General features: G+C 38.3%; 1 pseudogene; it reads right to left on the bottom strand.

The window, feature by feature from the left end:
• Positions 1 to 4742: 4742 nt before the first annotated feature.
• Positions 4743 to 16942, bottom strand: LOC140831522 (uncharacterized; annotated as a pseudogene).
• Positions 16943 to 18363: the final 1421 nt, after the last annotated feature.

Here is an 18363-nt window from a genome sequence, read left to right as displayed (position 1 = left end):
GTCATCCTCAAACGGATGGACAAACTGAAGTTGTCAATAGAACTTTGGGAACACTTTTGCGTGCTATTCTTAAAAAAACTTGGATTGACATTTCTATGGACTTTATTTTGGGGTTGCCTAGGACTAAGAAGGGGAGGGATTCTATTTTTGTTGTTGTGGATAGATTCTCTTAGATGGCACATTTTATAGCTTGTCATAAAAACCGATGATGCTTCAAACATTGCGGATTTGTTCTTTAGAGAAGCCGTTAGGTTGCATGGCATGCCTAGGACTATTGTTTCTGGTCGCGATTTTAAATTCTTGAGTTACTTTTGGAATACTTTATGGGCTAAACTTGGCACAAAATTGTTGTTTTCTACTATTTGTCATCCTCAAACGGATGGACAAACTGAAGTTGTCAATAGAACTTTGGGAACACTTTTGTGTGCTATTCTTAAATTGAACTTGGATTGACATTTCTATGGACTTTATTTTGGAGTTGCCTAGGATTTAGAAGGGGAGGGATTCTATTTTGTTGTTGTGGATAGATTCTCTAAGATGGCACATTTTATAGCTTGTCATAAAACCGATGATGCTTCAAACATTGCGGATTTGTTCTTTAGAGAAGTCGTTAGGTTGCATGGCATGCCTAGGACTATTGTTTCTGGTCGCGATATTAAATTTTTGAGTTACTTTTGGAAGACTTTATGGGCTAAACTTGGCACAAAATTGTTGTTTTCTACTACTTGTCAACCTCAAACAAATGGACAAACTGAAGTTGTCAATAGAACTTTGGGAACACTTTTGCGTGCTATTCTTAAAAAGAACTTGGATGGACATTTCTATGGACTTTATTTTGGAGTTGCCTAGGACTAAGAAGGGGAGGGATTCTATTTTTGTTGTTGTGGATAGATTCTCTAAGATGGCACAATTTATGGCTTGTCATAAAATCGATAATGCTTCAAACATTGCGGATTTGTTCTTTAGAGAAGTCGTTAGGTTGAATCGCATGCCTAGGACTATTGTTTCTGATCGCGATGTTATATTCTTGAGTTACTTTTGGAAGACTTTATGGGCTAAACTTGGCACAAAATTGTTGTTTTCTACTACTTGTCATCCTCAAACGGATGGACAAACTGAAGTTGTCAATAGAACTTTGGGAACACTTTTGCGTGCTATTCTTAAAAAGAACTTGGATTGACATTTCTATGGACTTTATTTTGGAGTTGCCTAGGATTAAGAAGGGGAGGGATTCTATTTTTGTTGTTGTTGATAGATTCTCTAAGATGGCATATTTTATAGCTTGTCATAAAACCGATGATGCTTCAAACATTGCGGATTTGTTCTTTAGAGAAGTCGTTAGGTTGCATGGAATGCCTAGGACTATTGTTTCTGGTCGCGATGTTAAATTCTTGAGTTACTTTTGGAATACTTTATGGGCTAAACTTGGCAAAAAATTGTTGTTTTCTACTACTTGTCATCCTCAAACGGATGGACAAACTGAAGTTGTCAATAGAACTTTAGGAACAATTTTGCGTGCTATTCTTAAAAAGAACTTGGATTGACATTTCTATGGACTTTATTTTGGGGTTGCCTAGGACTAAGAAGGGGAGGGATTCTATTTTTGTTGTTGTGGATAGATTATCTAAGATGGCACATTTTCTAGCTTGTCATAAAACCGATGATGCTTCAAACATGGCGGATTTGTTCATTAGAGAAGTCGTTAGGTTGCATGGCATGTCTAGGACTATTGTTTCTGGTCGCGATGTTAAATTCTTGAGTTACTTTTGGAAGAATTTATGGGCTAAACCTGACACAAAATTGTTGTTTTCTACTACTTGTCATCCTCAAACGGATGGACAAACTGAAGTTGTCAATAGAACTTTGGGAACACTTTTGCGTGTTATTCTTAAAAAGAACTTGGATTGACATTTCTATGGACTTTATTTTGGGGTTGCCTAGGACTAAGAAGGGGAGGGATTCTATTTTTGTGGTTGTGGATAGATTCTCTAAGATAGCACATTTTATAGCATGACATAAAACCGATGATGCTTCAAACATTACGAATTTGTTCTTTAGAGAAGTCGTTAGGTTGCATGGCATGCCTAGGACTATTGTTTCTGGTCGCGATGTTAAATTCTTGAGTTACTTTTGGAAGACTTTATGGGCTAAACTTGGCACAAAATTGTTGTTTTCTACTACTTGTCAACCTCAAACAAATGGACAAACTTAAGTTGTCAATAGATCATTGGGAACACTTTTGCGTGCTATTCTTAAAAAGAACTTGGTTTGACCTTTCTATGGACTTTATTTTGGGGTTGCCTAGGATTAAGAAGGGGAGGGATTCTATTTTTGTTGTTGTGGATAGATTCTCTAAGATGGCACATTTTATAGCTTGTCATAAATTCGATGATGCTTCAAACATTGCGGATTTGTTCTTTATAGAAGTCGTTAGGTTGCATGGCATGCCTAGGACTATTTTTTCTGGTCGCGATGTTAAATTCTTGAGTTACTTTTGGAATACTTTATGGGCTAAACTTGGCACAAAATTGTTGTTTTCTACTACTTGTCATCTTCAAACGGATGGACAAACTGAAGTTGTCAATAGAACTTTGGGAACACTTTTGCGTGCTATTCTTAAAAATAACTTGGATTGACATTTCTATGGACTTTATTTTGGGGCTGCCTAGGACTAAGAAGGGTAGTTATTCTATTTTTGTTGTTGTGGATAGATTCTCTAAGATGGCAAATTTTATAGCTTGTTATAAAACCGATGATGCTTCAAACATGGCGGATTTGTTCTTCAGATAAGTCGTTAGGTTGCATGGCATGACTAAGACTGTGGGGACCCGGGCTCTAACTCAATTCTTTTTGGGATTTATTGGATCTTTGCTCGAAAATGTGGGTCAAAATTTTGCTTTTAACATTAATTCAAATGTATAGTCAAAGCATAACATGTCTTTATAATAATTAAATGTGGCGACCCGGGCTCTAACTCAATTCTTTTGGGGTTTATTGGATCTTTGCTCGAAAATGTGGGTCAAAATTTTGCTTTTAACATGAATTCAAATGTGTAATCAAAACATGACACATCTTTATAATAATTAAACAACATCAGGTACATACAAGTCTGTTTCGTACAAGCATACACTAGTGTTCAAATACAAACTACAAACATAAGTGATATAAGTCTAGTAGGAAACACTAGAAATCTTCAACGCCCGAGATCTCCACGCTATCAACAATCTCTCATCTTCCTCGTGACCCAGATCCTGCCCCACCTGTTGCCATGCACACATACAGACACGACAACAGTCGGATAACTCCGGTGAGAACATATCCCAGTATAAAACATGGATGCATGCAATGTAATAATCATGTACAAAAGCATAGCACATATCAAGTAACATGAATGCAAATCTAAACATGTAGAAGAATACAAATCTGTATTCAACATTTAAATCTTGACTCGACTCATTTCTAATCTAGGGATCCCGGTGTGAATAAGACGGTCTGTCACCTACCCAACCACTCGGGGCGACGGTACGTCTTATTGCTAGACTTCGGTCAACTCTGTATCGAGGGTCTACACATAGAGCAAATCTACTCCTATGCGTCGATACACCGAAACGTCTAGTTTTGGCCAATCTGCCAATATCTCCTATCTCAGGACTCGAATATAAATCAATAAACAAGACATTACATAATCAATGTAATAACAATCTAGTATGTGATTTAGGGAAACTCGTATCAAATCTGAATCGAGTTGTGCAATCCCGTGACCACATGAATTATACCTTTCTTGTCGAACAATCGGTGTCGTAGTCGAAGTCTCAAGTTCACAATAGCCAATACAAATCTGAAATGGCAATATTTGAGACATACAATATCAATCTCTAACTCAAAGCAACAACATATTCCAATCAATAATAAATCTCGGTACAAATCGACGGCATAACGGCGTAATCCTCGGTACCGGTCAATTCACAACTCACATAACAATACCATAATCTCATCAACATCATCATATCAATGACATAATCTTCTCAAACTCTGAAAATCGATATACTCTTCAATAATACATGCTGAAAATCGAAACAATAGCATATTGTGTCCGAAAATCAATCTGACAACGAATATACGATGCTCTATATATCAAGAACATATTGATACGAATCCTCGTACGAATGAAAGGCAAGCACGACTATAGAAATCACACCCTCAATTCAATAACAAACAAGGAACGATTATGTTGTCCCAATCTTTTGAAACAAGTAACGATTTTGTGATATTCACCTCTAAGCTGTTATACTTAGCAACAAATATCAACGATAAAACAATTGAATTTCAAACGAACCTTCAAAGAACTTGTTTTGACAATCCGAGCGAAGAACAATCGACAAACGCCACAAAGATGTAATCTTTGATAAGTTTGATTTTTGAACACAAAGCTTTTGCCTTGTAAATTTGAGAGAAATCTCAAGAATTTGATATAGCATTCAATGTATCTCGTTTTTGCAATTATACAATCATTATATAATAATATCATAACAAGAAAGTAGTGTGAAAAGGCTAAACAAAAGTGTCTAGCAATTTTGACACGGAAGTGCAGACCGCGGGTGCGCTGCAGACTGGACCGCGGGTGCGGTACAGTCTCGGGAAAAAATAAAAAAAAATTTATTTTATTTTTTTTATTTTTTTTTTAGCAAGACCGCGGGTGCGGTCCTGTTTTGAGCGCGGGTGCGGTGCTGCTTCGGCGAATTTCATCTTGGAGCGCGGGTGCACTCCCTGTTGGAGCGTGGGTGCGGTTCTGCTTCGACCATGACCACTTGAATAACATTCCAAAACTCTCCAATATAATTCCCATGATTCCCAACCTCCTCTAATTTGGTCACCAAGTTTGTAGAACCTCTTTGGTAGTTCATCATGAGTACTTGAAGTGCTTCTTTAAACTTCTTGCTACGTCCTCTCGTTATAGGTCCTTCGGGCAACTCCAACGACTCCCATGCTTTCTTTGGTGCTTGATCAACCACGTTTGCATCATTCTCCCCTTCTTGAAAAGGATTTGTCCTCAAATCTTGATCATCTCCTACATCAAACAATGAAAGATCACTAACATTAAAAGTAGAACTGACATTGTACTCACCTGGTAGTTCTAGTTTGTAGGCATTGTCATTAATCTTTTCAAGCACTTGAAATGGTCCATCACCCCTAGGTAAGAGTTTTGAACGTCGCTTTTCTGGAAATCTTTCCTTCCTTAAGTGCAACCACACCCAATCTCCCTTTTCAAAAACCATCTTTTTCCTTCCCTTGTTGGCTTGTTTCGTGTATTGTAAATTCTTCTTCTCGATGTTCGCTTTGACCTTCTCATGCAAACTCCTAACAAATTCAGCCTTCTTTTGCCCATCCATGTTTAACCTTTCACTCACAGGTAAAGACATCAAATCCAACGGAGTCAAAGGATTAAAACCATAAACAATCTCAAATGGTGAATAATTCGTAGTAGAATGCACGCTACGGTTATAAGCAAACTCAACAAATGACAAACATTCTTCCCAATTTTTCAAGTTCTTTTTGAGTATAGCACGCAAAAGTGTTCCTAGAGTTCTATTAACAACTTCAGTTTGTCCATCCGTTTGAGGATGACATGTAGTAGAAAACAACAGTTTAGTGCCAAGCTTAGCCCACAAAGTTTTCCAAAAGTAACTCAAAAATTTAACATCACGATCAGAAACGATTGTCCTAGGCATACCATGCAACCTAACGACTTTTTTAAAGAACAAATCTGCAATGTTGGATGCATCATCAGTTTTGTGACAAGCAATAAAATGTGCCATCTTAGAGAATCTATCAACAACAACAAATATTGAATCCCTCCCCTTCTTAGTCCTAGGCAACCCCAAAACAAAGTACATAGAGATATCAACCCAAGGTTCACTAGGAACAGGAAGTGGTGTATACAATCCATGTGGTTGTGTTCTAGACTTAGCTTGTCTACAAGTAATGCATTTTTCACAAACACGTTCAACATCACGTTTCATATATGGCCAATAAAAATGCTCATGCAAACAACTCAAAGTTTTAGCCACACCAAAATGCCCCATTAAACCTCCACCATGTGCTTCCCTCACAAGTAATTCACGAATTGATGACTTAGGAATGCACAATCTATCTTCTCTAAATAAAAACCCATTATGCAAATAAAATTTATCATGTGGACCATGCATACATGTTTCAAATATCTCCTTAAAATCCTCATCCAACAAATACAACTCTTTCATATGTTCAAATCCCAAGATTTTCGAATCCAAGGTAGAGATTAATACGTACCTCCGTCATAGTGCGTCGGCCACTACATTATCCTTACCTTGTTTGTATTTGATTATGTAGGGAAATGTACCTATGAATGCCACCCACTTAGCATGACGCTTGTTCAACTTTTGTTGCCCCTTAAGGTACTTAAGAGACTCATGATCCGTGTGAATCACAAACTCTTTAGGCCTCAAGTAGTGTTGCCAAACCTCCAAGGTTCTCACAAGCGCGTGCAACTCCTTGTCATACGTTGGATAGTTCAGTGCTACTCCATTGAGTTTCTCACTAAAGTACGCCACTGGTCGTCCTCCTTGCATCAAAACACCACCAATACCTACACCTGAAGCATCACATTCAATTTCAAAAGTATTAGCAAAATCAGGCAAAACAAGTAAAGGCGCATTTATTAATTTTTGTTTAATAATATTAAAAGACTTCTCTTGCTCCTCGACCCAATGGAATGGAACGTGTTTCTTAATCACCGCCGTCATCGGTGCCGCCATTGTGCTAAAATCTTTTACAAACCTCCTATAGAAGCTTGCAAGACCATGAAAGCTTCGAACTTGACTAACATTAGCAGGTGTTGGCCAATCTCGAATAGCACTTACCTTGTCGTCATCCACTTGTATCCCCTGTGAACTTACCACAAAACCTAGAAAAACAAGCTTGCTTGTACAAAAATCACATTTCTTAAGATTAGCATATAAATGTTCATCCCTAAGTGTTATCAGTACAAGTCTCAAATGTTCAACATGCTCTTCTAAATCTTTGCTATACACAAGAATATCATCAAAATAAACCACAACAAATTTTCCTATGTAAGCACGCAAAACATGATTCGTCAACCTCATAAAGGTACTAGGAGCGTTAGTTAAGCCAAAAGGCATGACCATCCACTCATATAACCCGTACTTGGTTTTAAAAGCCGTTTTCCACTCATCACCTTCCCTCATTCTAATTTGGTGATAACCACTTTTCAAGTCAATCTTGCTAAAAATACAAGCACCATGCAACTCATCTAACATATCATCTAGTCTAGGTATGGGATGCCTATACTTGATGGTTATGTTATTAATTGCCCTACAATCCACACACATACGCCATGAGCCATCTTTCTTAGGAACTAGTAAAACAGGTACAGCACAAGGAGACATGGACTCACGCACAAAACTCCTATCTAACAACTCACTTACCTGTAGTTGTAGCTCCTTAGTCTCCTCCGGATTGCTTCTGTAAGCTGGACGATTTGGCAATACACTTCCGGGTACCAAATCAATTTGGTGCTCAATCCCCCTCAATGGTGGTAATCCTTGAGGTAGCTCCTCCGGAAATACATCTTCAAATTCCTGCAAAAGTGAAATTACAATGCTCGGAAGGGACCCGGCTATATCACTTGTGTTAAGGAGGATCTCCTTATAAACAATCAACACAAGTGGTTCATGTGTGTGCATCAATTGCTTCAACTCACTCTTTTGGGCCATATATGTTTTCTTTTTGGCCTCTTTCCTCTCATTTTCTTTTTCCTCATTTTTCTTTTGTATGGCTATCTCAATTTTTTTATCCCTTTTTTTTTTAGCCATTTCATTTTTCTTTTCAAAGGCCATCTCACTTTTTAATTCACTCTTTCTTTCGGCCTCATCTCTTTTCTTCTTTTTCAATTGGTCCTCCAATACTTGCTTTGGGGACAAAAGAAGTAAAACAATGGGTTCTTTCTTGAGTACAAAAGAATATTTATTTCTGAACCCATCATGTGTCACTTGCCTATCATATTGCCATGGTCTCCCTAACAAAATATGACAAGCATGCATTGGCACCACAATAAACAACACCTCATCAATATACTTCCCAATCGAAAACGCAACCAAAACTTGTTTGTTCACCTTCACTTCGGCACAGTCATTCAACCACTGTAGCCTATATGGTTGGGGATGTTTCAAAGTAGGCAAGCTCAATTTTTCCACCATTTCAAGTGTGGGGACCCGGACGCTATTCCAGTTCTTAATCATGTTTGGGACTAATTAATCAATTATAAAACAGGGTCTAATTTTTTTTAAAATACATAGCGGAAACGTAATGTAATTTACTCAAATTACATATTAAACATGAACATACATCTCAGTATAAAAGTACAAGTCATGTACAACATATATGTATTCAACTAGGGTTTAACAGCTAATATCAAGTGTCTAACCCTATCTCTAAATCAAGTCCGGAATCACCACGCTATCTGTCTTCTCTCATCCTCTTCTTGACCCTGATCCAGCCCCACCTGTTGTCATGCACACATACAAAACAAGACAACAGCCGGATAACTCCGGTGAGATATGAATATCCCAGTATAAACAATGTATACATGCAATCATATAAAAGCATATACGCAAGCATATAAGAACTATTCATAACATGTCTCAAATCAGAAACATAAATCAATATCAAGCATTCAATAAACATGAATGATATAAACAATGTAAATCAACCTGTCGTATCAGACTCAACTCAACCGACGCGTCATCTCAGACTCGACTCAACTGACACGTCGTCTCAGACTCGACTCAACTCTATCCTAGGGATCCCGATATCTGGATATAGGTAATTATATCGAATCTCAGTCGATAGGAATGAATCAATCCCTAAACGGCATCGATATAATTCATATATCAGTGTCTGGGCGAATCAGCCGTAGAATTGACGACTCAGTCAATAACCCGACGAATCAGCCGGTAATTAGGCGAATCAGCCCAAAATCAGACAACTCAGCCTGTAATTAAGCGAATCAGCTTAAGTTTAGACGAATCAGTCCATAACCAGACGAATCAACCAATAACCCGACGAATCAGCCGGTGACTAGGCGAATCAGCCTATGACTCAACGACTCAGTAATCAATACATGCATTCAGTATCTAAACAAATCAGTCAATGACTAGCAAATCAGCAGTCATTACATACAGTAGCTATAAATCAATAGGCTACAAATATCAATCTTATCAATTGCAAATATCAATGCAATAAGTAAAAGTATGTGATTTAGGGAGACTCGAGTCAAACCTCACTCGAGTTGTGCAATCCCAACTCAACATTAATTTATACATTTCTTTCTGATACTCTGACTCTGTCGAAGTCTCGAACCCCAAGCCTGTCAATACTCAATCTGACAAGAACAATATCGAGGAGTATACTATCAATACACCACTCGAATTAAATATGTCCTGCTCAATACTCAATCTAATTCAATATCGATGGCATAACGGTATAATATCAATATACCCAACAATACCCTATCAATCAGATATTAATTCTAATATCTCATACTCAATAACAACTCAATTCTGATATCAAGTCAACTCCAAAACTATTCCGAAAATCATAACAATTCCATAATCAGTCCGTTTCTTAATCTGACTTCGATTCTACGCTGTCTAACATGTCAAGAACAACATATATGACGTGTATTCAATTCTAACAACCTCATAATTCCAAAACATGTTAAAACGTAATAAAACTCACATCCAGTTGTAGCCTGCGTAGATAGGAACACAGTACCGAAGTCGGATTTAAAATCTAACGGACGGATTGATCGCAAATCGAATTCTAAAATTCAAAAGCTATTTTTCTTCGAAGCTTTCGTTTCCTTTTTCTTTTTCCTTCATTTGCTCGTATATACATATATATATATACTCCATGCATGTTAGAGAAACGTGGCACAATTTTCACAACACACGCCTCTCGCTCGGGCGGACATAAGTTTCCGCCCGGGCGAGTAACTCTCGGCCCTCGCAAGTTCAAGCAGTCTCGCTCGGGCAAGCACAAAATTCCGCCCGGGCGAGTAACTCTCGGCCCTCTTCTCCTAGGCACTCGCGCTCGGGCGGTTAAAAACTTCCGCCCGGGCGCGCCATCTTCGCCCAACAATTTAGTCCTCTCAAATTAATCTCCAAAATGGTCCGGGTTATAATCATGTCCACTCATAATCAATAATCTCAGATTAATCTAATTAAAATCTCGGGCATTACATTTCTCCCCCTCTTAGACCTGAGTTCGTCCCTGAACTCCCAAACAATCAATTCAGATATATCAGAAGAAATGTATAACAAAGTTTAAACCAAAACTCAAATATCTGATTCCAGTCTGGAATAAGAATTCACGAAGTATAATGTCATAATACTTCTTCTCCAGTTCTTCTGACAGAATCAATCTCGCATTACTGGTTATACAACATCCGTATAAACCAATCTACAGCTCATCACCTATCAGGACCATCAGCTGTTATCGAAGACATCTACAGTCTTCAGCTTCAAATACCACTCGTCATCATCTGACGTTGGTTTCTTAAATCGGTCCATTCTGAACTATCTTGATAGCTACTGTCATACAGTCAATCATATCATGACAATAATCTATATCAACTAGTATTAACATCCAGTACCAAAGCTCTACAATTATCTGTCAATATCTGATAATATACTCTGACTATCTGTCAATCTGTAATAATATGCACAAGAGAGCTTATGATATAATCTATCACAAGTACAACTCCGGCAAAATCACAATCTGATATCATCTAATTCTTGCATTCTCGTCAATCTGACTATTTCTTTGACATTGATCTATGCCATCTGGTTCTGTTTGTACGTAATCTGGTACAAACTGATAGATATAAATTGAATAATCTGTCGATCATAATCATATCATATCATAATCTAAAGAAAATGGCGGTAATTTCATTACGAAAGCCATAGAAATGTACTCCCATTTCTGTTCAGAACTATACAAAATCTGTAATAATCTTCTGATTTCTTACTTTCTATCTTTTCTGTTAGCAATTTAGACATATCAGTACAATTTCTGCCAACATTTCAATACATTTCTGTTATAACTGATCTCATCTGTCTATATCACCACTATCTGTTCGAATACAATACAGTCGCAATCATCAGACTGAACACTAAATCCACGACTGTAAGTTTCTGACAATATCTGTCATTTCTGATTCGAACTATTTGATATACATAAATCAGTTAATAACATAAATTAAAGAGGAAATACCTACCTGGTATTCGGCTCTGACTATCAATATCAGGCTTTGCTGTACAATTCTGACACATCTGACATCACAGAATAATCAATCTCATACAAAATACAAAATCACCTATCTGTTACTCTGATCGACACTCTGTTCTGACTATCGTTATTGAGTTCTAACCATTCTAATCAGCTTTTTGAACTGCTAACGTTTCAACATCAGCTCTGGTTCGGACGGTACAATGTAATCTCCATTGCCTACCATTTGTCTTAAACACGTATTCAGAATAAGCATCAATATTCCATCAGATTCAAGGCTAAAATCAATCTCTCTGATTGGAATCAGATCTGAAGTCTTATCAGAGAAAACATTAATAACTTTTATATCATTGGTAAATCAGCCAATGATAGACTCAATTTCAGTAAATCAACTGAATACATAAGGAGTTACTCTACTCCTTTCTGTAATAATCGAGTCATAACTAGTATGAATATCAAAGAAATTCTCAATCTAGAATTCTTATCGTACCATATTCATTTCTTGATCATCTCAGGTCTGATTCTCACCATCCTCTGGAACTAATCTAGGGTAGCTCTGTACTTAGTCAGCATATCAATATCAGTAATTCCGTCCCAAAATCAGAGAACACTAGCACAACACAAGCTACCACACGATCTAACTCGATCTCATTCTCATCCTACTGTAGTACACAAGATCTAACAGAAATCACTGATACAAGATCTTTTCCCCAAAGAAAAATAAACAAATACTACAGTAAATAGGGACTCAACAGATGATGCATGCATCAATGCAAATCTTTCAAAAATAAAAGTATGTGAAGCACCGGCATCCCTCAATACATATGCAGGATAATCAAACAAATCAGTTACCTGCAACGTCATCATCTGGTGCTTCCTGAGCCTGCTCCTCGGTCAAAGCAAATACTCTGGCCTGCTGTCTAGGAGGCTGGCCGACTGTATGGCTTCCTCCTGGCCTCTGCTGTGACTGAGATGGTGCTGGCTGAAATAAAGGAACGGCAGCTGATCGTCTACCCCACTGTGCCGCTGATCCAGATGGTTCAGCTCCCTGGAATCTTTGGGGACCCCTCTGTGGACATACTCTGGCAAAATGTCCCTGTTGCTTGCAGAAATGGCAGCTACCAAGTACTCCTTGGCATTGTGCAGTGGAATGTCTTCCGCCACAATTTCCGCAGTAAACACCAGTATAACTCTGCTGAGAACCACTGGAGCTAGAAGAACTGCCGCCATACTTCTTAAACTGCTTTCCTCTAGCCTTCAGAAAATCTTTCTTTCCGCTACTGCTACTACCACCCTCGAATCGGGGAAGTGGTTGCGGTGGTCTCGACACTGGAGGAACAAATTCAGCTCCTCTCTGCCTTATCAGGCCCGCTTCAGCGCCCTTTGCTCTATTCATGGCATCTGCAAAGTTATTCGGTCGCCCTGTGTTCACCAATGTAAAAATATCGGGATTCAAGCCATTGATGAACTGATCAGCAACGGCTTCGTCATTTTCAGACATATGTGGAGCAAACTTCAACAAGGTAGAGAACTTGGTCACATATTCTTCAATGTTCAGCTGACCCTGTCTCAAATTGGCAAACTCTGCCCCCTTGTCTTTCCTGTACGACACTGGGAAAAATCTCTGATAAAATTCAGTTTTAAATACATCCCAAGTAATAATCGTACCTCGCTGCTCCAAGGCCCTCTTCATTGTAACCCACCAGCTTTGTGCAACATCCAGCAACTGGTGTCCAATCAATTTAATCTGGCGCTCATCACTGTATCCCAGTGAATCAAACAGCAACTCAATGCTACCTAACCAACTCTCACACTCGACTGATGTCTCAGTACCTTTCAGAGTGGGTGGTTTGAATGACTGAAACCTCTTCAGCAAGGTTTCCATTGGAGTCGGCGATACATCCATTGGAGGATTCGATGTACTACTCTGTTCTGGAATTCGTCTAGGAGGCATATCTGAAACTCAACAGGATTAGTACCCCAATGCCACACATCTGTTTCAATTCAATCTCCCTCCCGATCATCTTACTGCTGATCGAGAATCAGTTCAGATTCGTTCCCAATAATACATATTACAAAATCAAATCAGATAAATCAAGTAACATGTATTATATAAAGCAGTAAGCATGCTAGCATTCACAAGCAAGGAAAGAAAACTCAATCTACCCCGCTCACTAGCCTCTTCTATCTCAATCTAAAGGATCTATCGCTCTGATACCACCTGTTGTGGGGACCCGGACGCTAATCCAGTTCTTAATCATGTTTGGGACTAATTAATCAATTATAAAACAGGGTCTAATTTTTTTTAAAATACATAGCGGAAACGTAATGTAATTTACTCAAATTACATATTAAACATGAACATACATCTCAGTATAAAAGTACAAGTCATGTACAACATATATGTATTCAACTAGGGTTTAACAGCTAATATCAAGTGTCTAACCCTATCTCTAAATCAAGTCCGGAATCACCACGCTATCTGTCTTCTCTCATCCTCTTCTTGACCCTGATCCAGCCCCACCTGTTGTCATGCACACATACAAAACAAGACAACAGCCGGATAACTCCGGTGAGATATGAATATCCCAGTATAAACAATGTATACATGCAATCATATAAAAGCATATACGCAAGCATATAAGAACTATTCATAACATGTCTCAAATCAGAAACATAAATCAATATCAAGCATTCAATAAACATGAATGATATAAACAATGTAAATCAACCTGTCGTATCAGACTCAACTCAACCGACGCGTCATCTCAGACTCGACTCAACTGACACGTCGTCTCAGACTCGACTCAACTTTATCCTAGGGATCCCGATATCTGGATATAGGTAATTATATCGAATCTCAGTCGATAGGAATGAATCAATCCCTAAACGGCATCGATATAATTCATATATCAGTGTCTGGGCGAATCAGCCGTAGAATTGACGACTCAGTCAATAACCCGACGAATCAGCCGGTAATTAGGCGAATCAGCCCATAATCAGACAACTCAGCCTGTAATTAAGCGAATCAGCTTAAGTTTAGACGAATCAACCAATAACCCGACGAATCAGCCGGTGACTAGGCGAATCAGCCTATGACTCAACGACTCAGTAATCAATACATGCATTCAGTATCTAAACAAATCAGTCAATGACTAGCAAATCAGCAGTCATTACATACAGTAGCTATAAATCAATAGGCTACAAATATCAATCTTATCAATTGCAAATATCAATGCAATAAGTAAAAGTATGTGATTTAGGGAGACTCGAGTCAAACCTCACTCGAGTTGTGCAATCCCAACTCAACATTAATTTATACCTTTCTTTCTGATACTCTGACTCTGTCGAAGTCTCGAACCCCAAGCCTGTCAATACTCAATCTGACAAGAACAATATCGAGGAGTATACTATCAATACACCACTCGAATTAAATCTGTCCTGCTCAATACTCAATCTAATTCAATATCGATGGCATAACGGTATAATATCAATATACCCAACAATACCCTATCAATCAGATATTAATTCTAATATCTCATACTCAATAACAACTCAATTCTGATATCAAGTCAACTCCAAAACTATTCCGAAAATCATAACAATTCCATAATCAGTCCGTTTCTTAATCTGACTTCGATTCTACGCTGTCTAACATGTCAAGAACAACATATATGACGTGTATTCAATTCTAACAACCTCATAATTCCAAAACATGTTAAAACGTAATAAAACTCACATCCAGTTGTAGCCTGCGTAGATAGGAACACAGTACCGAAGTCGGATTTAAAATCTAACGGACGGATTGATCGCAAATCGAATTCTAAAATTCAAAAGCTATTTTCCTTCGAAGCTTTCGTTTCCTTTTTCTTTTTCCTTCATTTGCACGTATATACATATATATATACTCCATTCATGTGAGAGAAACGTGGCACAATTTTCACAACACACGCCTCTCGCTCGGGCGGACATAAGTTTCCGCCCGGGCGAGTAACTCTCGGCCCTCGCAAGTTCAAGCAGTCTCGCTCGGGCGAGCACAAAATTCCGCCCGGGCGAGTAACTCTCGGCCCTCTTCTCCTAGGCACTCGCGCTCGGGCGGTTAAAAACTTCCGCCCGGGCGCGCCATCTTCGCCCAACAATTTAGTCCTCTCAAATTAATCTCCAAAATGGTCCGGGTTATAATCATGTCCACTCATAATCAATAATCTCAGATTAATCTAATTAAAATCTCGGGCATTACATCAAGACTAGCAACATTGGTACAACTTCCTCCATCTATAATAATGTTGCAAACTTTGCCACTGACAAAACATCTAGCATGGAACAAGTTTTCCCTCTGATTCGTCTCCTCTTCTTTGACTTGGGCACTCATGATACGCCTAGTCACTAATGCCTCACCCACAACTGCTTCATATCCCTCATCAGGATCCTCTAATGCAGGCATCTCATCTTCATCCTCTCCATCATCTCCCTCACTATGAGATTCATACTCCCCATAATTATTCAACACCATCACCCTTTTATTGGGACATTGGCTAGCAATATGTCCCACTCCTTGACACCTAAAACATTTAATATCTCTAGAACGATTAATAGGAGTTTAAGGTTTACCTTGCGTTCCCTGCTTAGGCACCTCCTGTTTAGTGTCAACTTTGGGCTTGACCACTACCTTGATTTCTTCACGTTTAACAACATTGGAACGCCAAGGTGTTGATGTATTCCCAGCTTGTGTGGTACGACCAAATCCTCTCCTCTTGAGTTGTTGCTCCACTTTTATAGCCATTTGAACCATTTCATCTAGATCCAAGTAATGTCTAAGCTCCACTTGGTCTTGAATTTCCCTGTTCAAACCACATAGAAAACGAGCCATAGTAGCCTCACTATCCTCATCTATGTTTGCTCTAATCATGACTACTTCCAATTCTTTATAGTAGTCCTCAACACTCTTTACACCTTGTCTCAAAGTTTGTAACTTCTTAAACATTTCTCTATAGTAGTGATTTGGTACAAACCTCTTCCTCATTACACTCTTCATCTCATCCCAAGTTTCTATAGGCCTCTCATTGCATCTTCTCCTAGTGGTCACTAATTGATCCCACCAAATAAGTGCATAATCAACAAATTCAACCACGGCCAACCTAACCTTCTTTTGTTCGGAATATTGATGACAATCAAACACGAATTCAACTCGCTTTTCCCATTCTAAATAAGCCTCGGGATCCAACTTACCATGGAACGATGGAATTTTCATCTTAATGCTACCTATGTTATTATCTTCTTTATTCACATCTTCGTACCTACCACGTAAGGCTTCTCTTCTTCCCCTACCAAATCCTCTACTTCTTCCGCTTCAACCCCAATTCTCGTTTTGGCTCTCCTCTTCTCCTTCCAAATCATAATCATTCTCTTCTTCTTCAACTCTACCCAAACCTTTAGGCTTAGATTTATTTTCACTAGTGCTAACCTCAAGCCTATCCAACCTCTCACATAAAGGATCCAACTCAACCCTCAACATTCTACTAAAATACCCAAATAACGCCTCCATTTGAACCTTAGACAACCCCTGGTTCGAACACTCTCCTACTTCCTTCTCCATTTTAATTTCAGATTTTATACCTGCAATAAAACGTTAGTAGAAATAAAAGATTTTCCTCACCCAAATTCTCACGATCACTCCAAAGAAATAGCTCTCGCACTCAAATGATTTTTCCACTCAAATTTGATTTTTCTCTCAAAGGTGTGCTCAATCTTTGTATTTTTTTTTTATCAAACAAAAAGATTCACTTCGTGGACACTCGCAACTGTCTCACTTGGACTGCACAATAAAAAGAACGATGATACACAAATTTTCGAAAATTCTAGATTCAAGAATGACAAAGGATGATAGAAAATAACACAGATCTTAAGTCAGAACAAAGGATAACACAAATCTGGACACAGAAACGAAAGGATAACACAGATTTGATACAGATCGAATTTTTGTTTTTGTTTTTGATAGATATGACAATAGAAACAACAATATAACACAGATCTGAAACAGAACAATAATTTTTTTTTAAACTGATCTGAACACAAAAAAAAAAAAGGATAACTTACTTGAATCAATGAGCCTAAGCTCTGATACCAAATGATACGAATCCTCATACGAATGAAAGGCAAGCACGACTATAGAAATCGCACCCTCAATTCAATAACAAACAAGGAACGATCATGTTGTCCCAATCTTTTGAAACAAGTAACGATTTTGTGATATTCACCTCTAAGCTATTATACTTAGCAACAAATATCAACGATAAAACAATTGAATTTCAAACGAACCTTCAAAGAACTTGTTTTGACAATCCGAGCGAATAACAATCGACAAACGCCACAAAGATGTAATCTTTGATAAGTTTGATTTTTGAACACAAAGCTTTTGCCTTGTAAATTTGAGATAAATCTCAAGAATTTGATATAGCATTCAATGTATCTCGTTTTTGCAATAATACAATCATTATATAATAATATCATAACAAGAAAGTAGTGTGAAAAGGCTAAACAAAAGTGTCTGGCAATTTTGACACGGAAGTGCAGACCGCGGGTGCGCTGCAGACTGGACCGCGGGTGCGGTACAGTCTCAGGAAAAAATTAAAAAAAAAATTTTTTTATTTTTTTTTTTTAGCAAGACCGCGGGTGCAGTCCTGTTTTGAGCGCGGGAGCGGTGCTGCTTCGACCATGACCACTTGAATAACATTCCAAAACTCTCCAATATAATTCCCATGATTCCCAACCTCCTCTAATTTGGTCACCAAGTTTGTAGAACCTCTTTGGTAGTTCATCATGAGTACTTGAAGTGCTTCTTTAAACTTCTTGCTACGTCCTCTTGTTATAGGTCCTTCAGGCAACTCCAACGACTCCCATGCTTTCTTTGGTGCTTGATCAACCACGTTTGCATCACATATTCACAACAAAATCATAATTTCCCCAACATCTACAATCTGAATCATGCTGAAAATGATATATACTTACATCCTTAGA

This window comes from Primulina eburnea, chromosome 5, assembly GCF_022965805.1.
Source record: "Primulina eburnea isolate SZY01 chromosome 5, ASM2296580v1, whole genome shotgun sequence".
Classification (NCBI taxonomy): Eukaryota; Viridiplantae; Streptophyta; class Magnoliopsida; order Lamiales; family Gesneriaceae; genus Primulina; species Primulina eburnea.
The sequence above is the reverse complement of the archived record's forward strand: the minus strand, read 5'-3'. Positions and strand labels throughout refer to the sequence as shown.